The 25879-nt window shown below is 39.9% G+C and overlaps 4 non-coding genes across 4 annotated transcripts; 3 read left to right on the plus strand and 1 right to left on the minus strand.

The window, feature by feature from the left end:
• The first annotated feature begins 7060 nt into the window (after window positions 1–7060).
• TRNAI-UAU lies at window positions 7061–7154 on the plus strand. Its single transcript has 2 exons — window positions 7061–7098; window positions 7119–7154. It is a non-coding gene; the product is annotated as a tRNA-Ile (tRNA).
• Window positions 7155–9660: 2506 nt separating this feature from the next.
• Window positions 9661–9733, minus strand: TRNAA-UGC. Its single transcript has one exon. It is a non-coding gene; the product is annotated as a tRNA-Ala (tRNA).
• A 2863-nt stretch (window positions 9734–12596) lies between these two features.
• Window positions 12597–12678, plus strand: TRNAS-GCU. Its single transcript has one exon. It is a non-coding gene; the product is annotated as a tRNA-Ser (tRNA).
• A 10855-nt stretch (window positions 12679–23533) lies between these two features.
• On the plus strand, window positions 23534–23605 carry TRNAP-CGG. Its single transcript has one exon. It is a non-coding gene; the product is annotated as a tRNA-Pro (tRNA).
• The last annotated feature ends 2274 nt before the right edge of the window (window positions 23606–25879 follow it).

The raw sequence follows: 25879 nt of genomic DNA on the forward strand, positions 1-25879 counted from the left end.
TGTTTTTGCCAGTTTTCTTTAAACCATTATTAATTAGCCTTTACGAGGTTTTTGCATTTTCATACCATCAAATTTCTGGATGTGGCTTGATGTGCACTGTCCTTCTGATTTGTCTGCCGTCTTCTCTCCCAGATGATAGAATATAAAGATTCGCGGTCTACTTTGAAGCCTCATTATAGCAATAACCTGCCAGCCTCATGTCCTTGACCTCGTGGTGAGGGACCTGGAAGTAGCAAATGATGGAGTTTTTAGGGCTTTGCTAATGAAGGAAGGAAACCAGGAAACAGGGACCAGAGTAAACAAACGGAGTAGGGGAAATACTCGCAAACCTAATCGAGTTATTAATTCTTCCCCAGTTTAGATGGTGTTCTTTCCTGTACTCCTAGGGTGCAGAACACACCCCTCATTTTGGCATTTATCACAGTGTTGTGAACAGCTGTTTGCTCAGCGGTCCTCCCCACTCAATTTTATATTCCTTAAGGGCAGCACGCTCGGTATCTACAATGACTAATCTTACATTAAAAGTCTGCATGCACGAATGAAGAGTTGAGTGAGAAAAATGCCAGTGAGCAACAGGAAAACAATTTAATTTATGGTACACGTAGGCATCACGAGTCTGTGATTCCATGTTATCTCAACCCGGGTGTTTAATTGGAAGAGCAGTGGAGTGCCGTATACAGCAGCAGAATCCTAGTTTCCCGAATATAGGTTTGTGGCTCACAGTGGCTGTTTATGTGCTCAGGGGCTGAGGCTGGGCATGTGTCCATTAAGTCTAAAGCCAGCGACAATCAGACGGTAGGGCTGGGCTGGAGCTAGTGGCTGAGATGTAGGCTTTCTAAGTGAAGAGAATGTCTAGTCTGCTGATATAAAAGAAACAGCTTAGTGAACCAAGTGCGCACCAGACTGATATATTTAATACCACTTAGTGGTTGGCTTCGAGTTTTTCATGATACCAGTCATCAGGAGGACTTACAACACAATGCTTATAAAACTATAAGACACCTAGCCCAAAGATCCCTCCCCAATCAAGGAAACTTTCAGTAATAGCTCTACAACAATTCAAACAACAGCATTCAATTGGCTTAAACAAAGTGGATTTATTATCGCACTTAACAAGTCTGGAAGGTAGAGAGGCTACGTGCCTCGTTAACTCGGTGGCTCCATGATGTCATCAGGACCAAGTTTTTTTGAATCTTTGTGTTCTGTCATTCTCAATATATGGATCTCATACTCCAGCTGGTTTCCTTGCAGTACCTCAAACTCTCACAATATCAAGGTAAAGTCCAGAAAAAAAAAAACAGACTTCTTTACTGTATCTCTTATTGAGAACAATTTCTCTGATATGCTCCCCAGTGGATTTCCCCCACATTGGCTAAATTTGTATCATATACTCTCACCTAATCCAAGTACTGCCAAGAATGTGACCACTGTGATTAATTAGATCAATCATAATTCTGCCTCAGGAGGTGAGAATTGGGCCCACCTCCTGCAAAGCCAAAGCAGTATAGAGAAGGTCATGTGAATAAAATCATGTTTCTGTTGGAAAGGAGGAATGCGGGTGCTGGTGTTGGTGACTGGTGGTGGAATAGGCAAGCAGTATTAGCTGCTATACCCTACACCATCCCCATGTTTGGAATAAAATGAAATACTTTTTAAAAGCATTTTTAAGAGCTCCATTCCTTACATTATTAACTCACATTAGACATAGATAAATTTCCAGATCTAACCATCATAAAAGGCATTTGATATACAGCTTATATTCAGTATTTGTATTCAGAGCAAGTACATTAATTGTACATGATGACATACTGACTTATAAATCAGAACTGTGTTAGGTTTGGCCATTAATAATGCCGTACATCACCTATCTTCATGACTGCATAGTAAAATAACACTACAGTTTCTGAATTTGGAGTGTCAGAGGCTAATACATGTATAATAGTGTAAAGATCTGAAGCTCAACCTTAAATAGTTCCAGGACAGGGCAGGAATCTTAAGTTCCTAACTCTGGAAATCAGTAGTTTATGCTACCTAAACTTGTCTGTAAAGTATATAACACTCACTGGTCCCAGGCTTATTTTTGCAGCTTTCTAAATAACAGTTGGCAGTTTAAGTTTATTTCTTCATCGCAATCTGTTCATTTCCAAAATAAGCATAGTTTAACGTTTTCTGTCTTAATGTTTACTCTCTATTCTTATCACTGTTCACGTAGAAGAAACTTGATATGGAAAAAAAAAGAGCAGACTTAGAGAGAGACTCTGCCTTTTGCTGGAATATGTGAATTTGGACAAATCACTTTACTTTTTAGTCACCCCACTACCTTATCTGCAAAATGGCATGATACTTACTTTGCAGGTTTGTGGTGATATTAAATTACACAAAGCAGGTAAAGTCCTGGCAACTGTTTAGGCTGTCAATAAAAAGTAGCCGTCATTGATAGCAATGTCCAACTGCTTCCCAATCTCTTCTAAAGCTTAATCTTGATAACTCAAGAAGCATATATTGAATATTCATTTACCGAGCAAAATGTGAAAACCTAAGGATTCACAGGTAAAGCTTAATCCAAATTCCTCAAAAAGCTAACATCAAGTCAGAGAGACAAATCTAAATTCATAATTACAATACAACAGGAGAACTGCTACTCCAGAAATAAGGAAGAAAGTGTGCCAGCAGCATGGAAGTACAGCAATTAACTCTGGAAGGGAAGTCAGGGGAAGCTCTTCATGACATCGCATTTCAACTTAATCTTGAAGGAGAAACAAATTTGACTTTGTGAAGAAGGAGGAAATAAAGGGCCAGAGGGCTCCGTACTTGTATGACTAAAAGTCACAAAAGTTGCCTGGTATATTTGAGGAAAGCAGTTTCATGTGGTAGAACTACAGTTTTAATTGGCATGGAGAGGAGGAGCAGGAAAAGTGGCTGGAAAGGCAGCTTGACGGGGCACACGGGGGTTCTGATATACTGGCAATATTGGTTTTTTTCTAGACATGGTGGCTCATTTCTTATCCTTCCAACTGTACATATACATTTTAATACTTTTTGCATGTATGACATGTATGAGATCAATCACAATAAAAAAATTAAAACATTTCGAAAGATAGGTTGGTGCCAATTTATAAATAACTTTATTTATCAAGATAAGGAATTTATCCTGAAGGCAAGAAGAAGGCAAAATAGGTCTTTGGGTTTTTTTTGCGGTACGCAGGCCTCTCCCGTTGCAGAGTACAGGCTTCAGACGCGCAGGATAAGCTGCTATGGTTCACGGGCCCAGCCGTTCCCCGGTACGTGGGATCCTCCCAGACTTTGGGCGCGAACCCGTGTCCCCTGCATGAGCAGGCGGACTCGCAACCACTGCGCCACCAGGGAAACCATATATCCCTTCTTAAACAGCCATATAAGTCCAACCTCCTTGCCTTTTCTCATACTCAGCTTGCAGAGCTCTCCCTCCTCATCTCCTAACCAAATCCTCTCCAGGTCACAGACTGACCCTGTGTCCCTCACTAGCAAGAATTGAAATCTTTCTCCCTGATCTATACGTCTTCTCTGAGCCACTTGTACACAACTGTCCACAGCCTTGTATTGTTACTATGCTTTTCCTGGGTGTCCGGCTATCTTGTCTCATCACCTACACTAGAAGTCCCTGGAAAACAACAGCCCAACTTGTTAATCTCCCACCACATTTAGCGTAGTGCTTTACGTGTAGCAGGATCTCAGTGAATATCTGTTAACAGAAAGGAAAAAAACATAGCATATACCAAATACATTCCCTAGTGATGTCAAGAGAAGTAAAAGTTTTCTGATGCTCTGCAGCCTCAACATTCCCCTCCATCATCACTCCCCTCAAATCACAGCCCCCTTCCCCCCTTCTCTCACTGTTAATGATCCCAGCTTACCTTTTCTCTTATTTCTTCTTTTAATATTTCTGTTTCAGCTTTCATCTTTTGATTATACTTTGTTTTCTCCAGCACCTTTTAACACAGAGGCCCATCCTAGTCTTCTCTTCAAGAGTAGAACCTTGTGGTGCCTTCCTGTCTCCTCACCGGCAGAAACATTTAGTGACAGCATAAGTATGTGAACTCTACATCCCAACAAAAATGTGAGATCCTAACCCGCTGGCCCTGTTTTTAAAAAATATGTCATCTCCCAACCCCCTCCACCCAGCAAGTCCTTTGTTTTCTTTGATACACGTGTGCCTCAAAAGTTATGGCTTGTGCCCTTAGTTCTAACTTCTAATACAGAATAGGCAAGAGTACTGTATTCTCGTAAAAGGCTAAAGGACACTTGAGAGAGAAAATGGGATAATCAGGGAAATAACTGGGAAGATTTAAGTGGAAATTAGTTTTGTGTTAAGGGTACGGTGGTTCATACTACACCCTTCAATTCCTTCACCAGAATGATATTAAGACACGTAATGCCTTCTGATTGCAACCTTACTGTCTAACACACTGCTTGGCAATGGTGGACATTCTGCATGTTTGTTGATGAAGGAATTAACAAACAAATGAATAAATGGAAGTGAGACAAAAAAGCAGAGGGTTGCTAGGAGCCTCTGTTTAAAATTTTCTTAAATGTAAGCTCTGGGAAGGCAGGGATTCTGTTTGTCTCTTCTATTCACTTATGACTTCTGGCACAAGGAAGGTGCTAAATAAATATTTGTGGAATCGATGACTAATCCAGGAACAAAAGGATCATCCTTAGGACAGATGGTTGGCATATCTGTCAGTTTCCCTCAACTGACTATTTTTGTTGTATGTGCACTATATACCAACATATTCCTAGGATAAACTAGGATATTACAGTGTGCAATAGTAATACATTTCCAGCTTAGCACTATAGGTTTATGTGTCAATCAGTTAAACTATTAAAAGAGGATAGCATGATGATGCTATTGGCTGGGAAGAGAAGGACTATTTATGAAACCAGAGGTAACTCAACAAGGTAAAGACTGCTTTTGACAATCATGTGCACATGGAAACCCAGCCCTGAGACTTAGAAAGAGTAGATATTGCAAGACAATATCTTGAAGTCTCAAGGTTGGTGGGGTCCCCATTGAGAAGAGCACCATACTTTCTCCTGAGCTTTGAAATGATCCCAGAATACAAAGTATACAGGCAAATAGATTTCTGTTGATGTCAAAAAAGGAATAAATAGAAACTATAAATATATTTAGCAAGCAAATTGTTTACTGTAAATAGTGGGTCACTTACTCTTTCCCATATAGACAACCTCTCAGCCTACACATTAAAAAAATTAATTAATTAATTACTCCACGTTCACTTGAAGGCACACACTCCCTTAATATAAGACGACAGTTCTTTGTTTAAAATGACTTGGAAAAGGAATCAGGTAGGAGAAGCTAGAGACAGAGAATCTCGATTCAAATCCTAGTTTTGCCACTTACTCTTTGCTAAGTCACTTCTTATAGTAAGAGACTGCTGCTGAATTTGCTGAATGTAATAGCAATATTGCACTCATATAAAGAAAAGAAAGTGAAATAAAAGGAATAGAGTTCTTATCTCTAAGGCATAAGTTAGGGTGAAATGATATGTCTAGATTTTACTTCCACTCCCAGCTCCAACCGCCTACCCCCAACACAAAAAGAGTACTGGAAAGACAGAAGAAACAAGATTGGTAAAATGTTGATGATCGTAAGACCGATTTCATGGGAGTTCATTATCTAATTACGCCAACTTCATTGTGTTTGAAAATTTCCATAATAATACGTTTAGAAATATAAATTTGACATCTCAGTCACCTAAAAGGCTAGAAGCTAATTTCTTTTTCTTTTGTAAACACTCTACTCACATTACTGAAAATGCTGCCTGCTCTCTATTATATTCAATTGTGCTCACTGATACATTTTTTAAATTGTATGACTTTTTGGGGTCTCTCAGATATAAACTCCACAAGAGATTGACTGTTTTGTTCATTTACACTTATCTTTTATTAAACACAGTAAGTGGTCAGAGAATATTGTTTGTATATTATTTCAGTAAAAAAATCTACCCCTGTAGGATTGCTGTAGAACTAGACTGAGAAAATAAATGTAAAAGTACTTTTTAAAAAAAGAAGCACTGCATAAATTCTACTTCAAACCATCATCATAATTATTATTGGAAATTTGAATCCTTTGCTCCATTTTTAATCATCATACCAAAATTTGACACCAGCATTGCTCCATGGAGATCCCTATTATCTCATTAAGAAAGTTAAGTAACTTAAAGAAGTGACTAGAATGAACCTAAGTGTTTTAAAGAATCTCCTAGGACAGTATAAAAATGTATACACCAGGTAGTTTGTATTCTTGCCCAAATTTAAAATCTAGCAGCACACAGGCCGAATGAGCTATCGTTGCGCATATTTGAAACTATATGCTTGGATTCGGAATACTTAAAAGTCAACTGGGTCACAGCAGGTCGATATACAAATGTGCTTTAGGTTCAAATACTGCTTTCTAAAGTTATCCAAATATTACATTTAAAAAACGTCAAAAACATTCAATAAGAGGTATACCTTGCGGGTAGATTGTCTTCTAACACGTGAAAGATTACCACCAAACTAAGCAAATGTGCTCTGGAAGCCCACAGGAATTCTGGATGCTCACACACTCTGAGATAGCCTGCAACGGCTTCGTGGTCCTCCCACATTCACCCCCTTCCCAGGCTCAGAGAGCAAGCCTCCCTCCGACGCCCCGAGGAGAAGCATCCCGGAGAGAGACAAATGGAAGGGCTCCGGGACACACACAGCAGCAGAAGTCTCTCCCGCCCACTCTGCCCACTGAAAGTCCTCCTTGGAATGCTCGAGGAGGTCGGAGTCTCCCGAGTGTCTGCACTTTTCGCGGTCGTCTTGAAAGTACCCGCCCCCGTTTCCGCAGAGCACCCTCCGCGTCTTCAGGATTGGTGGCCGGGTGGGGTCTGCAGCTGACCACAGTCCGCCTTTGTGCGCAAGATGCAGTTGCGGGACTCCGGGAAGGATGGAGGCACTTGTACCTTTGCGACCGGAGAAAGACTGAATATTCCTGCATAGGCGATGTAATGGGTGATCGAAAAGAAATATAGGAGCTCCAGTGGCGCAATTGGACAGCGCGCGGTACTTATATGGCAGTATGTGTGCGAGTGATGCCGAGGTTGTGAGTTCAATCCTCACCTGGAGCAGTATTTTCCAATCGGAGATTAGCATCCCTTGAAGAGACCCTTTCCCCTTTGCTTTCCTGTCTACTACACCATCTTCGATGTGTTTCTTTGAATTTGTCCTATAGCATTTATTCTTACCGCTTCCTTAGCGCCAATTAGCGTCAAGCAATTACCGACTGAATGAATCTTTTGTGCTGCAGTGGGTTATCTTCTCTAATTCTTTATCCCCACCTTGTCTTGCAAGCTGATCTCAAATAAAGAACATTTCCTGACACCCCCTCCACCACCCCGTCTCACTTTGCTCTTATGACCATCATTCCTCAGGGATCCCCTGGTGCGTACTTAGAAATCGCTAAGTAACTTCCCCGAGGTGATAAGCATTGAACTCCATTAGAGGGAATCAAAAGTGGGAACTTGCATGGAGTTCCTGCTTGATTAAAGCTCTGGTTTGGGGGGAAAATAAAATACTGTTTTCTGAAAAGAGAGTCACCTGTAGTATTTTTCCCACATTTAATTTCACCCTGATGAACTAACAACCATGCAGCTTTTATCAACTGAGAAACAAAACCTGGCATCCTCAAATGATCCAACTGTCTGGGCCTGGAAAAGGATTAGTGATAATGAGGCCCAGAAACCAGAAATCTGTAGAACAACATTACAGGGAAAAGCATATTGTTGTGAGTGGTGTAGGTAGGAAGTAGGTAGTGATTTTGACTTAAAAATATGCTCCCCCTTCCACAACGACACAAGGAGTATGCCTGGTCATACATCTTATCACATGCCTCCCTACTTCACCCCAAGAGGGTGAATTGAACTAAGTAATTTAGAGTACTTTTCCTAGCTGCAAATATTATCCCATACTTGAAAGCATGTATGTCCCACCCAGGACAGGTCGCAGAAGGTGCACGTAATAAAGCTGGGTCCAGAGAACTCTCTCTTGAGGTCTGGATTCCTAAATATGTCCTGCATGTACCAGGACATTGTCCAGTCACAGAGTCATCTCCCTGGGAAAGGTAGGGAGGTCCCATCCAGAAAAGCACCAGATAATAAAGTGGATACCTTATCACTTCATAGCTCCTGCTAAGCCACGAGAATATCTTGGAAGCTGTCAAAGTATATATTTAGGTTATATGCAGTATTTTGTATCATACTAGACATTTTGTTTTATTTAATATGATTTTAATTCTTTAGATTTAAAAACTTAACCATTGCACCCATTGAAACATAAACTGAAGCACATTAAAATTTATAAGGGTTTATTTGAGCGAGCAGCCATTCAAATTAGGGAGTGCCAAACAAAAAGTGGTTAGGAGGCTCTGCAGGCAGAAGCTAGAGGCAAGACTTTAGTAGAGATGTCAGAAGCAAAGCAAAGCAATTATTTGATTGGCTATAGCTTAAGACTGCTTTATGTGGGAAAGCCTAGCTGGCTCATTGTGATAAGCTGTTCTTAAATTTCGTTTTCTCAGATTCCAGCTTTGCTTTGCTTACCTAAGCTACCAAGGCATTTAGAGCCACCTCAGTCTAATGGTCTCCTTGTTTAATTACTTTAACAAAGCCCTACCAAATTGTGCTTTCCTTTTACAGAATAGTATAAAAACATACAGTAAACATACATTGTAAACTTAGTAAGATAAAATTGGGCTTTATAAAATTAGAAACTTTCATGAAAAGAGTAAATATGGTGTCTTAGTTGGGTTGGGCTGCTATAACAGAAATACATAGACTGGGTGGCTTGTAAAAAAACCCAACATTTATTTCTCACAGTGCTGGAGACTGGAAAGACCAAGATTAATACACCAGCTGATCAGGTGTCTGGTGAGAGCCTTCTGGTTTTGCTGACTTCCTACATAGTGGAAGGGGCAAGCAAGCTCTCTGGGGCCGTTAAAAAATTTTTTTATTGGGGTGTAGTTGATTTACAGTGTTGTGTTAGTTTCTGCTGTACAGTGAAATGAATCAGTTATGCTCTGGGGCCTTGTAAATGAAGGCACAAATCCCATGCATGAAGGCTCTGCCCTCATTAGCTAATCATCTCCCAAAGGCCTCACCTCCTAATACCATCACCCTGACCATTAGATTTTCAAAATATAAATTTTAGGGGGCACAAATATTCAGACCGTAGCACCTAGAAAACAAAGTAGTTCTACTAATATATATTTTCAAATGCTTTTTTTTTTGAGAAAAAAGAAAAATGTAGTCAGAGCATAATATAGTCAGAAAATAATGAAAATGAGATATCTTAAAGTTTATATGATTCTGTCAAGGCTCCACTTAGGTTTCAATTCTAATCCTTAAAAGCTTCTATAATTACAGAGAATAAAATAAATATACGCACCACAGCCTTCTTTTTTTCCTCATTAAGTGTCATCACTTGCTCTGGATTTGTTCCCCACCACTGTGCCCTTGTCTTGGGTGTTGTAGAAGGGTAAACAACCTCATAGAGAAAAAACACGAATCTTTTAACTACTTCCCTTTAACACATCCAATTATTCCTGGTTTTGAATCTGCCTCAAGCCGCTGACCCAAAAACTGGAGAATGTGGGTATCGATCCCACTACCCCTCGCACGCAAAGCGAGTGCTCTTCCACTTGAGCTAATTCCCCTTCCCCTGGGAGCTGACGTCATCGATGTCATCACTATATCCATATGTCTTTCAGGCCCTCTAGGATCCGTTGGTAATTTTATGCCCACCAAGGCCAAACTGTACGGAATGGAGTTGAGACAACTCGTAAGCAGCCTCGTGCAGGAATCCCTGACCACGGAGCAAAAGAGAGTGAAAAACAGCTAGACCTGGAAGGTCGCTCTAGGAAAGCTCTAGCTTCGCCCTATTTTAACTTCCTGGACCTCTCCGCAGAGGGAGAGGAAGCCCTGAGCAGGACCACCAACTCATCACTTAGCTCTCTCCAAATGCTCTGCCTTCCTCTTTTGTAATAAAGGGAGGGCTATCACTGAATAGAGAAGTTTAGAGACTTCTGCAGGTGTAAAGAAGAGCAAAGCTCCAGCACAGCCTCACAGTCCAGGCTTTTCCATATGTGGCTTCTGAAAAAATATGAGCTACTCTCACACATTTTCCCCACAGAAGGTATTTTGATTTTTCCCAAATACATCGCTACCAAATACAGGATGCAGCCAGAGTGTGAGTGGAAGAGTGCAGGGGAGGCTGGTGAGACAGGGCAGAGGTCTATCGCCAGGGTGTAAGTCATCGATAGTTATTAAAGGGTTTTAATCAGGCTTATAGTATGCTCAGGTTGCCAGTTTACTGTCTTGATGTCTGGGTAGACAGTGGGCTGGAGCTGGCATGCTGATTACTTAACCAGGAGACCTCTGACATCCACAGAGCATGGCCAGAGAGTGAGATAACTCAGTCAGGTTTTGAGAGTTAAGTCACCGCGAGAATAGTTGGATTGGATGCCTAAAGAGGGAAGAGATGGATGAAGGCAATGAGGAGCAACTTTAGTCTTGATTTTAAAATGCAGGAGTGGAAGAGAGCGGCAGGGCAGACTATTAGGAAGGTAGTAGTCTTGAACTTGCAAGCTTATGTTACTCAAGCCTGGCACTTTTGTAGAAATCTACTGAGAATAATTTTGCTTCTTGTTTTACACATAGACCATCTCATTTTAAACAGTGAAATCTAGAAGCATTCCTACTTTGTAGACTCTTAATGGCAATAGAAAATAAATGGAAACACAAGTAATAGACAATAGCATCATAAACAAACAAACAAAAACTGTGGTTCTCTCCACAGCTGTTCCTGAAAATAATGGCAGAATTGGCTGATTGAAAACTATTTATTGAACAAATTATACTGATAACTTCTAGAATTTTGAAGATGAATGAACACCCTCTTTATCTATTAAAGATTCTTATTGAACAGATGAAAGGAAACACAAAATAATATAATGCCTGAGATTAACCTCACAATAATATGGAAAACCAGTTTGGCAAAATGTTGATAATTGTTGAAGCATATGTGATGCGTACTTGGAGATACTTGACTCTTTCTTATTCTCGCAGTAATTTCTTTTGGGACTATGATTAGATATATGGTAGAACTTCTCTCCTAGCTTTCATTTTTCCTATTCCTCTTTCCTAATTTCCAACTACCTGTATCAGTGGATAGTATTTACATAGTTCCCTCAAATCTAACTTCCAGTTTCCTAATTCTCCCTTCTGCTCTATCTAATCTGCCATCTAATAAATCTGTTTATGTTTTCAGTGTTTTAATTTTCAAATTCCTCTTTAATAATTTCAAATACATGAGAGTTAGTGTATTACTTTTCCAATGATTCACCATCCCTTCCTGTGAAAGGCCTATTTTTGACAATTTTCCTGTTAATTATACTGTCCTTCCTTGTGAAAGTAATATAATTCCTTTACCCTTTGCTATCAGAACTGACAACAGGATGATTGATATGATTGCTTTGTATGCCTCCTTGCCTTTGCTCAGGCCCTTTCCTCAGTCTGGGACAACCTCATTCTTCACCACCCCTAGAAAACTTGCTCGTCAAGACTCACCTTCAATGTTACCTTCTTTTCCTGGGCATTTATTATCAATCTGATTAGTCAGAATTAGTTCCTATTCTTGTTCGTTCATCTGTTCGTTGTGTTCATTCTTATGAAACAGGGAGATGGAGCTGAACACTCTTTTTTCCCCTCTTTCTTCCTTCGAATTATTTTCTCGCTAGTGTTGAGTTTCTTGACGTTTTCAGTACCAGAACGCTTGGAAAACCTAGTGAAAGTTGGACAAACTCTCCCTAGAAAACACCCAGGTATCTGGTGGAGCGCGGGGGCCGTGGAGGAATCAGAATTCGTGGTTCCTCCGATGCGGATCACCCGGGAGGAGAGCCCCACGAAGTTAAAGATTCTTCTCTATGCAATGTCACCCGAAAGTATTGTAGAAGCGGCAATAACACGGAATAGAAATTGAGCCCTATTCAGATCCGTCGTCTTATTTTCCAGACTGTCTTATTAACCACGAATTAGGAGTCCACATTCGCCAGCTCCCCTGACAGCGACTCCAGTGGAACCGGCTCTGGGAACCTCTGCCCCTGCGGACAGCCGGCCGCGCTCTCGGGCCGCGGGCCCAGGCTCCCCTGACGAGGGACGGTGACAGCAAACTGGCTCAGCCCAGGTTGGCCGCGTCACGCCCACCGCCTGCCAGGACTTGACGCTGAGGCGCCTCCTGCCGGGGACCAGGCAGCCCGAGAAAGGGGAGTGAAAGCCCAGGCAGATGTGTTTCTACCACGTCTCAACCAATTTTATGACTCCTGGGAAAGCTAAGCCCGTTTTTTGCCCCTGTCGCAGCTTTTCCATCCCAGTTCTTTGTCCATTCGTGTGGAAGCTAGCCACCTCCACGTCTCCCAGACGTCTCCAAGCCGTCTCCTAAGCGTCTTTCTCTCCGGGATAGCCAGCGAGTTCCCTAGTATAAACTCTGAAATAAGGCACGCCAAGAGGTCACTGTAAGTGGACGAGGTGGCCGAGTGGTTAAGGCGATGGATTGCTAATCCATTGTGCTCTGCACGCGTGGGTTCGATTCCCACTTTCGTCGGGTGTGTGCTTTTGGTGTGAAGAATTGGGGTGCGAGTGTTTTCGAAACTTTACTAGCATTTCCAGTTATGCTCTCTTTAAGTATTTGGTCAGTATTCTGAGTTTGGCCTAATGAGGTCTGCCTTCCTCTCCACTTTCTATGAGCTCTGTCATGTTTCCCTCCCCTCTGTAAGTGTGCGTGCTCTTGCATTTAAGGTGCTGACTTCTTATAACAGGTTTTGCAGATTATTCTTCAACTCTACCATGACATATTGTTCTCTTGATATTTAACAGACTTCTTGGAGGAGCTTTTGTTTTCAAGCAACTCGTATCTAGGAGAATTAATTGTTAAGGGCTTTGAACTCTATGGATCTTTTTAAGAATCGACCAATTTTGTTTCCAAATTTTTTGTTTCTTTTTCCAACACCTCCACTTATACTTGAGTAAGCCAGATTCTTCAGTACAAAAGACAATCTAGTTTCACAATGATTTTAGTATTTTATATTCATATAACAATAGAGTATAGGTTATGTATGTATAAATGTCTGAGGTCTATCCAATTAGGAGAATGACTGGAGGATTTTTTCCCTCCTCAAATTTCAATTACATTATCTTACATAGTTTTTCCAATTACATTATCTTCTCTTTTAAAATTATTATCTTAAAGATTATTTAGTAAAAATGTTTTCCCAAACTCTTCCTTTTTGAAAAAAAAAAGTAAAAACATTTTATTTTGGCAATTTTAAAACATATTGAAAATTAGACATAATGTAAAAAGTCTCTGCAAACTCATCTCAGAGTTTCAGTTATCCCCTCTATTGCCTGGACTCGCCTATGAGTCTCCTCCTGGTCTGCTTTTCCCAACTCCTCTCTTTGGGAAATTAACCTCTCATCAGGAAACTGAAACTTGGCAGCCCCTCTTCCACATCCCCTAGAGCAGTTACCACCTACAAACTTCATTAGGCTTGCTTGCAAACCTACGTAGAGTCTTTGGTAATTTATGAAGAAGAGAAAAAGAAACTGCATTAATGGGAAAGGAAATCTGAATATATGACTCTTTGATGAAACACTTGGCTTCACAGAAGCAAGTGCTCTGTGGAAAGCCAATTTGAAGCAAACCTTTTTCTTTTAAATAAAAGTACTCCAGTGTATAGTATCATTTTGGGTGAAAATCATATCCAGGTTGTGGTTTATAGCAGTGCAATAAGGCAGTGTGTTTTTATACTTAAAGATGGTGGTTTCTGGCTGACTGCAATGCACCTTTCCAAACTTCTCATTTTTTTTTTAATCTTTCCTCCCTCATCTTCATACCTCAAATGATTTTTTATCCTTGTCATTTCTCTCTACAAACATTTTTAATGCTTGTCCCAAAGAGTAACTGGAAGAGAACTTTATCTTACATTACTTAGCAACCCTGTATGATATATATTTTAACTCATTCACTCATTCTCACATTCACTCAATAATTACTTCTTCAAGGTGGAGGATTGGGCCCTGGTGATGATGGGATGAAACAAGTGCTCCTGCCCTCACCAATCTCAAGGGCTCTAAATTTAAACCTAAAACAAGTCATTGGAAGTGTTAGGGGAAAAAAAAAAGAAAGAAAGACAAAGTGTTAGGAGGGTTTACAGAGGCATTGGAAGAGCAGAGGGATGGGTAATATTGGAAAGTATCCAAGGAGAGAACAAGTTGGCTTCTTTAAGGTACGGAGAGCAAGGAAGGAAGGGGTGGAAGTAAGATTTGCTGAAGGTCATTTGAACGCTGAGAGGAAAATGTCCAACACATACGGGCTTTCTGAACATGGACCTACTGCTACCTCAGTGTCTTCCTTTACGACTCATAGACATTAATTTGAAGAACTGATTAAAACCCTCATCTTCCTGTGTTCTACATTGACCTGAGAAAAACCAGAAGCTTATAAAATATTCCCCTCTCTACAAGCCGCACGTGGTTCCTGCTTTTTACACTGCCTACACACTACGTTCTGTAACAGGAGGAGGCCAGTGTCCAACTCAGGTTCTGCTGCTCACTGCCAGAAAGGCTAATATTGGAGAGACAAGTGTTGGTGGAAAAGGAAAAGTTGCTTTATTCAGGAGGCCAGCAACCTGGGGAGATTGTGGACTCATGTCCTGAGACCATCTCAGGACAAAGGTTAGAGGACAAAGATTTTAAAAGGGAGTGTCAGGGGTGCACAGGTGGGGGAACTAGGTGCCAAAGAGCACAGTCAGCTCTGATAATCATCTCGAAACTGGTCGTGGCGTGGTCTGATCAGCATCCTCTGATGGTTTTATGTGCAATTAATCTTCTATTCCAAGTTCGATCATCTTCCACCTCTTTAAGGCCAGTCCCTGGAATTCTTAAACAAGCAAGATTAATTCTCACCTAGTTAACTAGTCATTATCTAAGACATGTCAGGGTCAGCAAGAAAGGAAAACATATGTAAGTTAAAAAAATCCGTGCTGCTCAAGATAGAGCATCTTATGCTATGGCTACAGTTCTATAAAGAACCCACAACGCACCTACCACAAGAAGAGAAACTTTGGGGAACATGGATATTGATCCTCCTGTTTCGTGCCCGCTGGCGTCTACCATTTGAACTATTCCTCCCGAGTACCAGTTGTATCCCTTAATTTCAGAGCGTTAGACGCCACGTCCCACCAGAACTTTCCAGGCAAACTCCCTCCCTTGGAAGCCTTTGCCTGACGTGGGTTCAGTCTCAGTACCATACAAACCCATCTGGACTTAAGGGGGCTTTAAGTCTTTAAAAAGGAGGGCTCGGCCAAGGCCAAGGCGACCCTTCATTGCTCAGCACTTAGCAAAGTGAAGGTGGCGGCGGGAAAGCTGATTCGCTAGTTTCAAGATCCTGAATTGTAAGGAGGAGCAGAGAGCAAACAGGTTCCAGCTACGGAAGACCTTGCTGGTTACTTCCGGGCTAAATAGTGCTGCAGACCCCAAAGGCTCTGTTTACAGTTTACAATAATATTTATAATATTATAATATTTACAATTGTAGTTGTAATGTGATTACGGCCAATGTGTCCAGAGGGTGGAGGCGGTGGCTCTGTGGCTTCCTGTCGCTTCTGTCTTCCAGATCCTCAGTCTCCAGGAGACTCTGCTCCCCTGCCAGGTCAGACCCAAACTCCCCTGCCAGGTCCCGGCAGGCTTGGGAGAGCTGTAGAGCCCCTCAATCCTCAGCCTTCCAGAATGCGGCCCTTGAGCCTTTATATTTAATATAAAAAATGTGAAACATACACTCAAATACAGAAGAATGTAATGACTTACGACGACCATGGGCCCATCCCTCAGCATCCATCAGTAACATAATGGCAGTCCTTTTCAAGTATCCTGTCTCTTTTTTCCCTACCATGCTGGAATATTTTAAAGTAAATTCAGGATATTATTTTATTCCATAGTAAATACTTCAGGATACATTGCTAATACATACTACAAAATAATACAATGCCAATATCACACCCAACAATTATACTAATTCTTTAATAACACCTAATACGAAGCAGACCTTCAGTAATCTTTGTGACTTTATTGTTGTTATTAGTAGCAGTAGTCATATGATTTATTTGAAACAAGACTCCAGAAAGATACAACACTGTGTTCTTTTCAATTGTCTCTTAAGTCTCTTTAACAAGTGTCTGTAAAATTTTCACTCCTCTTTTTAAATTTCATATCATTTACTTTTTTCTGAAACCAGGACTGTTGTGCAACAGAACTTTTGACATCTGAATATTATTCATTCCCATGGTGACATTACGTATGCTGTCATCCCCCATATTTCCTGTAACTTCAAAACTAGATGTATAAACATGATTGGATTCAGTGTGATGTTTTGGTTTGGGTCAGGCCCAGACATGAAGGAGGCAGATTTTCCATTAGCGGCTTATGAAATAGGTGATCTAGCTATGATCAACATGACTATGGCAGTTCAGGATGCTCTTTGGAAACATGAAAATCCTGGAACAGGTTTTAGAGCAAAGCCATCTGCAATGCAGAAACTAATTCAGAAACAGTTCCCAGATTGCTTGTGATTCCAGCTAGAGATATGCATGTGGGAATGGATCTTAAGGGTGCAGGATCAAGCTGAAAGTGATATAAAGTTAGATCAGGTAAAATGTATTGATATGGGACTACTGAGCAGAGATTATGAATTCAAAATTTTAACTTGAGGGCCTAGGAATGACTCTAAAAGTTGTCTATGTTTGTTGATTAAAAAATAGACCCACATATGGCCTACACTAAATGAAGTTGAAATCACAGGACCTTCTTACTATACTGTAGAGGGAAGTACCCAAAGTCTTAGGGATGCTGGAGACAATGTTTGTGTTGGTTCTGTTCATCCAAACCAAGGGGTTCCAGAGGAATGCCTTTCACCATGGCTGTGACTAGTAAATTCATGAGGATAGCCCCAGCATAAAAGAAGAGCTTTATTGTGGGTCTTCCCTATTGTACTGGAATCCCTAAACATAATGGTGATGACTGGAACTCAAGGTGACAGGGGCCAGTGGTAGCACTTAATCATCAAAGACAAAGTGGGTACAGTTACAGATGTTAATCAGAATAGGCTGACTGACATAAATCTTTGGTAATGACTGGTTGATCATGGTGTCTGTAGAGCTGAAGCATATGAGAGGTCTACTGAAGTCTTACTTGAACTGTATAAGGAGAAAAGCCTCAGATCTGGTGAACAGAAATCTGACATGTATTACTAAAACAGATCATCAATCAATTCCCAGACTTGAGCCAATTCACAGATCTGGAATGCCTGGGATGAAGAAGACGGGAACCCATCCCTGCTACACTGCCAAAATTGTATACTGTTAATCTACCTCTCAGCCTTCCCCAGAAGGACCTGCAGTCATTTACTAGAGCACTATGTAATGGGAAAGGAAATGTAATCAGTATTTTCAGAGATTAATAGACACAGGCTCTGAATTGACAATAATTCCTGAAGATCCATAGTGTCATTGTGGACCACCAGTTAGAGTAAGGGATTTTATAGGATCAGGTGATCAATGGAGTTTTGTCTCAGGTCCATCATTTCTTGTAAGAAATTCACTGTCATTTGAGAATTTTTGTTCCCTTATACGTAAAAGTATTGCTTCTCTTGGGCCATTTACAAGATTTTTTCTATGTTTTAATTTTTACAAACTTGACTATGATTGGCCTGAGTATAAACAGTTTTGAGTTCTCTGAGATTTTTTATATCTGGAGCTTTATGTCTTTCACCAAATTTGAGATTTTTCAGCCATTATTTCCTTTAATTTCATGTGCGATTTCACAGGAAAAATTGATGCAGAGCTCATCGTCTTACTTCTTTCCTACTGGTAACAAAAATTAAAAATACATGAAAGGTAAGAGGCAGTTGACATGTCCACCAGCCATAGCTGTGTGTTCTAAAATTATTCTCAGTTTCTGCCTCCTACCTGACACTCCTTTAGATATGTAACAATTTAGTCATGTGTTCTTCTATTTTAAATTATTTTCTTTTTAAGATTCTAGAGTTAATTTAAATTTCTAAATTCAATTCGAATTTTTAAGAGATAAGCACAGAATAGCACTTATTTGGAGAACTCAAATTTCAATTTACCATTAACCATTTTGTGCCAGCAATCACACAACATCTCCTTATTTATATAGATACTTCCTGTCTGTTCTTAGTGCTCAATAATCTTTTCTTCATGATTAAATTTTAAAATGATGCTCTTAATTTCTTCCAGGCTCTTATATCCCTTGCATTTCCTACAATGACCAAGTTGGAGAGTGTTTTTTCTTGTTCTCCATGCTAGATATTAGGAAAAGGTTGTGACACTTTCACAGGAAAGCTATGAAACTAAGGTAAATAACATAGCCCTTGCCTTCAAGCAAGCCACAGTAATGTGAGGAAAACAAGCTCGTAAACAAATTTACTATAACATAATAATATATCTGAGTTATTCAAAAACTGTGTGGACATGTTATAATGAAGCCAAAAAGTAGGCACTTACCATTGTTTAGAACAGGGATAACAAACCTTAGCGTACAAGGACAATAATGGAATATGGTAGAGAGAGTCTTAAAAATGGAGTAAAGCCTGCTTATATCAATTCTAAGATTTTGTACCATAAACATGTGTAACAAATTTAAAAGCATCAAATATTTTTTCCAAATGGATTCATCAGATATCTTAATGCCAGAACTATGCATTGTACCAAATACCTATATTTAATGGTTCCAATTTAAGAAATCCTTCAGTTAAATTAAGGTAGAACCAGATTACTTTGTAGTTCTTTGATAACAAAAAGGCTGATTGTATTGTAGGGAATACCAGGGAACTATCAAATGATGTCTAAAAACCCCCCACTATTTTCAATTTATTTATTCATTAAAACAAGATACAATCATTCTCTTCAACAAGTGGTGTTGGGAAAGATGGAGAGCTGCGTGTAAATCAATGAAATTAGAACACTCCCTCACACCATACACAAAAATAAACTCAAAATGATTTAAATACCTAAATATAAGACATGACACCATTGGACTCCTAGAAGAGAACATAGGCAACATATTCTTGGACATAAATCATAGCGATATTTTCTTAAATCAGTCTCCAAAGGCAAAATAAAATAAAGGCAAAAATAAACAAATGCGACCTAATCAGACTTAAAAGCTTTTGCCCAGCAAAGGAAACCGTGAACAAAATGAAAAGACAACCTATGGAATGGGAGAAAATATTTGCAACCAATGTGACTGACAAGGGGTTAATATCCAAAAATATACAAACAGCTCACACAGCTCAACATCTAAAAAACAAACAATCCAGTCCAAAACTGGGCAGAAGACCTAAATAGACACTTCTCCAAAGAAGACATACAGATGGCCAACAGGCACATGAAAAAATGCTTCCTATTAATTTTGCAGCCTGCTTTATCTGTATATGTTCTCCCACCTGGGTGAATGGCAGTGTTTGGGGTTTTTTTTCCTTTTTCAGTATGAGCTGATTTTTTACTCTTTGAATCCAGACAAGTTTTACTCTTTCAAACATCAAACATTTATACAATGCTTCCTATATATTAAAATTTTAATTTCACTATCATCAATTTACTGGTAAGAAAGCACAAAGTAATTTTCCCAAGGTCTCAGAGCTAGCAATTAGTGCCATCAAACTCAGGAAAGGTAATTCTAGAGGCCATAGATCAAACCATTATTCTTTTCTGCCTGTGAATATTATATTATATTATATCATATCATGTTATATAAAACTAGATATTAAGTGCTTCTATTTTCCATTTTCAAGAGACCTATCCAACACATAATGAGAGATTAGGTTGACGATAAAATTATGGAATAAGATATCTTGACTAATACCAAACAATAAGAATGTTGGAGAACCCATATTAATACAAGGCAAAGTAGTTAAGATAAAAGAGCATTATTGTGATCAGAGAGGGTTTCTATATAATGGCAGTAAACTTTTAATAGAAATAAACATACAAGGAAGTACATAAATCATAAGTGAACATCTCAGTTAGTTGTGTGAACTGATTCATATGCGTATATCCAGCACCCAGATCAAGAACCCAGCATGCCAGAAGTTTCCTCTTTTGCTGTCTTCTAGATACTACCTATCATGGGTATCCAGTATCCTTCTTCTAACACTGAATGATTTTTCATTATCAATGAAGAGGATAGTTATATATATATATATAGTGGTCATTTTTTAAATGACCACTTCTGACTCTCAGATGTTTCTTCCAGATTGTTCCTGAGCTTTGGTGGTGAGTGGAGGGCATGGCAGGAGGCTACAGTAACGTCTAGGAAACCTGAATCTCTCAGGGAGCTGTGCAGTGGTAACTACTCATCCTCACAGTGCCTCCTACTCATTACTGTCCACTGACTATAACTGGCTTTGGAATGTTTCTGGGCTCAGCAAATTATGGAGCATTAGGGAGAGGAGAGAGATGTGCCCCAGGGATCAACACTGTGCAGAAGCTCTTTACCCCTTGTGAAGGCAAAACTTATGATGTTGACATCTTGACAACAGTGAGAGTTAGGCATGAGTACTGGGACTTTGGGAAATATAAACAGGGCCTGGCTGGCGCTGCTCTGCCAGAACACCACCCAGTGCTGCACAGAGCCACCAAGGTGAGTATACCTGACACCCGTGGATTGGGACAGCCTTTGGCTTTGGAAGAGAGGCCATTGGAGGCAGGGCTGGTGAGGGGCAGGCTGTAAGAGAGAAGACTCTGAGCTCTTTTGTCACTTATGGAAGAAGAAGCTGCCAGGACCCAGGGCAAAAACAGCTGATCATTTCCCAGCTGCCATCCAGAAACATCTGGGTTTTCTTTAGTCCATGAGGGAGCTGATCCATTATGTACTTCGGGATAGTATCTGAGTCTAACCCATTTTGAAAGTCTCAAATCAGAAAAATGCTTACTAGTGAGATAGATAGATAGATAGATAGAGATATATAGATGATGATAAATGAAGACTTTAGGTCAGAATCAGAAGATAAGTTGGGCTTTATATGTACCATGATTAAATGTTTAAAACTTCTGGAAATTCTCCTTCTTGATACTGGACCCATGTTCCTTAATTATAGGCTTGAAAAATAATCTCACTAGTGAAGCTACATCGGCAGAGATTTAAACATCACTAGGCCTCATGGCCAGATAACTCTTCACGGTTATGGTGGTCCTCACGTAGAAAGGCTCTGCCAAAAAACTCCAGGAGGAGTATACCGTGTTTGCAGATTGCCTTTAGTTGATCCTTAAATGCTGGCTGTAAATGCCTTGCAAAGGTTTTTTAGAAATTTATGTAACCTCTCACCCCTCCCAGCAGCCAGAGTAGATATAAAAGTAACACCTGCTCAGTCCATTTTTCATCCTCTTGTGAATAGCGAAGAAAAAATTCTCATTCCAAAAACTGCTCTGGGTTTCTTAGAGTGGTGTGTCTGTCAAGTAACAACTATTTAATCAGAAGCAGTGAAAGGCTAAGTGTAAATCTGTCAGATTTTACTGTCCCTTGAAAGATGGCACGTGTGTCTTACTGGAGCCGATAACATTAATGGGAGCCTTGAAGTTCAAACCCACCTATTTATCTGAGGAGACACTGAGGTTCCCAATAAATGTGTCACCCAACATAGATTGACTTGAGTTCTCCAGGTCATCGACTTTTTAGATTCATAAAGAAAAAGAATCTCCTCAAGTCCCTCTCCTAATTGGCCCCTAACTTCATCTGTCATTAACATGTACTTTTACAACCATAACTCCATGCCTCATTTTGATTGTTGATTTTTTAACTGTTTATTTAATATTATTTTGCAGATACAGAGCCTGGTAATTTAGATACTAGGTGGAGAGTAAGTTAACAGTGTAGCTTAGAAAGTGGAGGAAGAAAAGCGAGAAGCAACAGCATCGCAGTTCAATGAATTTAGTGAGGGCTTATTAGGCAAGGGAAGTCTAAGCTGGTGTCTTAGTCTGCTCAGGCCGCTATAACAAAATACTGGAGGCTGGATGGTTTAAACAATAGAAATTTATTTACCACAGTTCTGGAGGCTGGGAAGTCCAAGATCAAGGTCCAGTTGATTCAGTGTTTGGTGAAGTCCACTTCCTAGTTTGTAGGCATCATATTGCTGTTGATCACATGATTTCTTCTTTGGGGGTGTGGGAGAGAGAGGGGGCTATGGTCTCTTCTTATAAGGGCACTAATCCCATCATGAAGGCTCCACCTTCATGACTTCCTTTAGACTTAATTACCTCCCAAAGGCCCCACCTCCTAATACCATCACATTAGGGGTTAGGATTTCAACATATGAATCTGGAGGGACACAAACATTCATAATGGCTGGTTTATGATGAACGAACAGGAGTTAGCTATGAGGTTTTAGCTATGATTATGAGGTGTCATAAGGATGTGACATAAGCACGGAAAAAGAACCATCTTTCAAAGGAGCTGGCACTTCAGATTCCTCTCTCAATCCTTACTGAAAAGCCAAAACCTTCTTCTAAAGCTAAAGAGATATACAAGAGGGAGCCAAACTAAGCATTCATTTGCCAGCATTGCCATTTTTCAGAGAAGTCTTATGAGAAACTCAGCAAGATGGGATGCCAATCTATAAAGAATTTGAAGACAACTGCTTGCCCTGAAGAGAAGGTCTTTGCAAGCTGTTTTCTAAAGTGTTAAATCTTTGAAGGATTCTGTTCTCAGTCCTAGCAGAATACAGAGATTTCAAAGTCATAAAACAGATGCAATAATAATGACCTGTACTTGGGGTACAATCCTGTTTTAGGGGACCACATGTTGAAATAATATCTTGACAAAAATGCTTACTTATGAAAACGCAAGTTTTAGGGGACTTGTCAAAGGAAATGTCAGACAATTTCCGCTATGAACGTAAAGTATAGAAAACTAACATCAATGTCACTCAAATTATTTGTCACACCACGAAGTATCAATACATAATGAAATTGGGAATATGTACTTCTTTAGATAAAAATATGGATCAAGCCTGAAACTAACATAATATTGTACTCAACTATATTTCAATTTAAAAATAAGGATGAAAAATAGAGTACTGCCCTAATGTAACCTTTATTATGTAATCTTGTCAATTAAATCACAGATTAGTCTACTGATGGAATTCACTTAGGAGTGGTTATTACACAACTGACCGGAGGAAGGATGAAAAATTTAGTAACTTGAGCCTAAGCTAAGAGGTCATGATAAGGCCCCAAAATGTATATTAGTTGCAATTTAAATACAGTTATATTGATTAAATAGTCAGGAAAGTTGGGGCTCATCCTTCTGACTCAAAGCGTGGAAAAAGAAATCTGATTCTAATTCTCTTTGTATTAAGTATGGGCGTGCTTTTTATTTTGCAGAGGTGGCTCGTTGGTCTAGGGGTATGATTCTCGCTTCGGGTGCGAGAGGTCCCGGGTTCAAATCCCGGACGAGCCCACCTCCTTTTCGACCAATTGGAATAAGGAATCAGGAAAAGTATTTTCTCTAATACTATTGCCAAAAACATGGGCTTTCATTACATTGACAGCAGGATTGCCTTCGGAGAAGCTGGGTGCTTAATTCCAGATCTCCTTGACTGGGAGGTATCAGGAGTGTTGATGCGAGTTTGCTGGCGCCGGCCCAGTTCCAGTTCTCCAGTGGATCCCTTCCCGAAAGTCAAGAAGGAAGGCCTTGGGCATCTAGTCTGTGCGTAAGTGTGTACGTGCATACGTACGTGCGTGTGCGTACTTGACTGAGTAGGGCGGGGAAGCGTGAATTATGGTCAACCTGTACCTTCCTTCGTCTCGTAGAGACGTGAATATTCATTTCCACTGCTACGTCCAACTTGAGTGATCATTTTCGGAATCGCAGCATTTACTGCTACCGCACTGACTAAAGTAAGTCACCCCAGCTGCTGCTGCCGCGGCTCCCACTGTAATCGACCGTTTACATTTAATCCCACTGTAATCCGCCTCTTTCTTTTCCTGCGTTGCGCCACGGACCTGCATTCCCTGGTCAAAGTTCATTCACTTTTTCACTCAACGAATCGATATTCAGTGAATACTGCGTGTCAGCCTCTGCTGGATGCCAGGAATGCGATGGAGGTCCAGGAATTAAAAATTATAATAAAAGGTTTTGTTTCAATGGAATTTAATATCACGAGTAACTAAATGTTTACAATTATCATGCGTCCTATGAAGAAGTGTAGAATTCTCACAGAAGCACATAGCACCAGAGCCTACCTGTAGATTCCGGGGAATATTGCCGGCCAGAGTTTTTCCCCCCGGAGAGAAAAACAACGAGGAGCAATCGCTAATACTGGAAGTTCAAGGTCTTCCCCACCCCAAACGTGGAAACTTACCAGTAGCCTTATCCTTGGCCCCAGGAAAAGCTCTCACTTTGGAATTGTTGAAAACGCTCAGGTGAACTGATTAGTATGGAAATTTGGAAGATGAAAAATAGATGGAGAGGAAGGTATTAATCCAGTTACTTTGCTCATGCTAGCTAAATTATTTCCTCAGAATAACCGTGTGGTTATGTGGCCCAAACTGAAAGTGGACACACACACATACACACACGCACACACACACCACCGCAGTTTCTTCCTTGCTTTATGACACCACAGAGGCTCACCTGGCCCTGCTCATCCTGGTGTTCTGAAATAGTATGGATCTTTTTACCTTTCCTTGTTCTGTTTTATCTTTCCTTGATCAGCTTTGGGAACCCATTAAGTATGAAGACACAGGTCCTTATTCAGAAGTGGTGCGTAATATATTGTCTCTTTGTATATACAAATATAAATTTATAATTTATTTGTAATTTAACTTTATAATTTGGAGTAGATGGTGTTATTCATTAAGCTTGAGATTCAAAAAGAATTTCCTCCAACTCCTGTCCTTTAAGAATTTTCTCAGAATTCAAGAAGTCAGTTTTATGCCATCTAAGCAGATTGAATGAATGATCCTTCTTCAAGGGATTTTACTATCCCAAGAAGGATGAGTTAAACGTATTGTCTGAGAGTAAATGGCACAGGCAGATCACTTCATCATATAGCCCACAATCAATAAACTGGACTCATAATCTCATTTTCAGTTATTTGTAGGGCCTAATTATATCTATAGATCAGGAACCAAAGATCACTAGACATCTAAAGTTAATGTCTAATATGAAAGACAGAGATAAAAGTGAACTAAAAAATAGAGGAAAATATAATGCAGAGAGGAGAAAACATCTCAGGAAAGTTATTTTAACTATTCTTGTTTTTTAAAGAGAATGCTGGGTAACTCTTAAGTACAGATGTCTCTTAAAATTGAAGTTGTGAGAGTAGATATGAAAAACGTAATGGAGTAATTGGAATAAAATGTAAAAGACATCCTCAAGAATGTGGAGTAAAAATATAAAGGCAACTCCAGCAGTCATGCTCCTTGGTATATACCCAAATGAGTTGAAAACTTATGTCCACAAAAAAACCTGCACATGAATATTTATAGCAGCTTTATTGGTAACTGTCAATACTTGGAAACAACCAAAATGTCCTTCAGTAAATGAATGGATAAACAAACCGTGGTACATCGTACAATGGACTATTATTCAGTAATAAGAAGAAATTAGCTATCAAGCCACAAAAGGACATGAAGGAAACTTAAAAGCGTATTACTAAGTGAAAGAAGCCAATTTGAAAGGCTCCATATTGTATGATTCCAACTATACGACATTCTGGAAAAAGTAAAA

The sequence above is a fragment of the Monodon monoceros genome, unplaced genomic scaffold (assembly GCF_005190385.1).
Source record: "Monodon monoceros isolate NGI ecotype Baffin Bay Population unplaced genomic scaffold, NGI_Narwhal_1 Super_Scaffold_3, whole genome shotgun sequence".
NCBI classification, from domain to species: Eukaryota; Metazoa; Chordata; class Mammalia; order Artiodactyla; family Monodontidae; genus Monodon; species Monodon monoceros.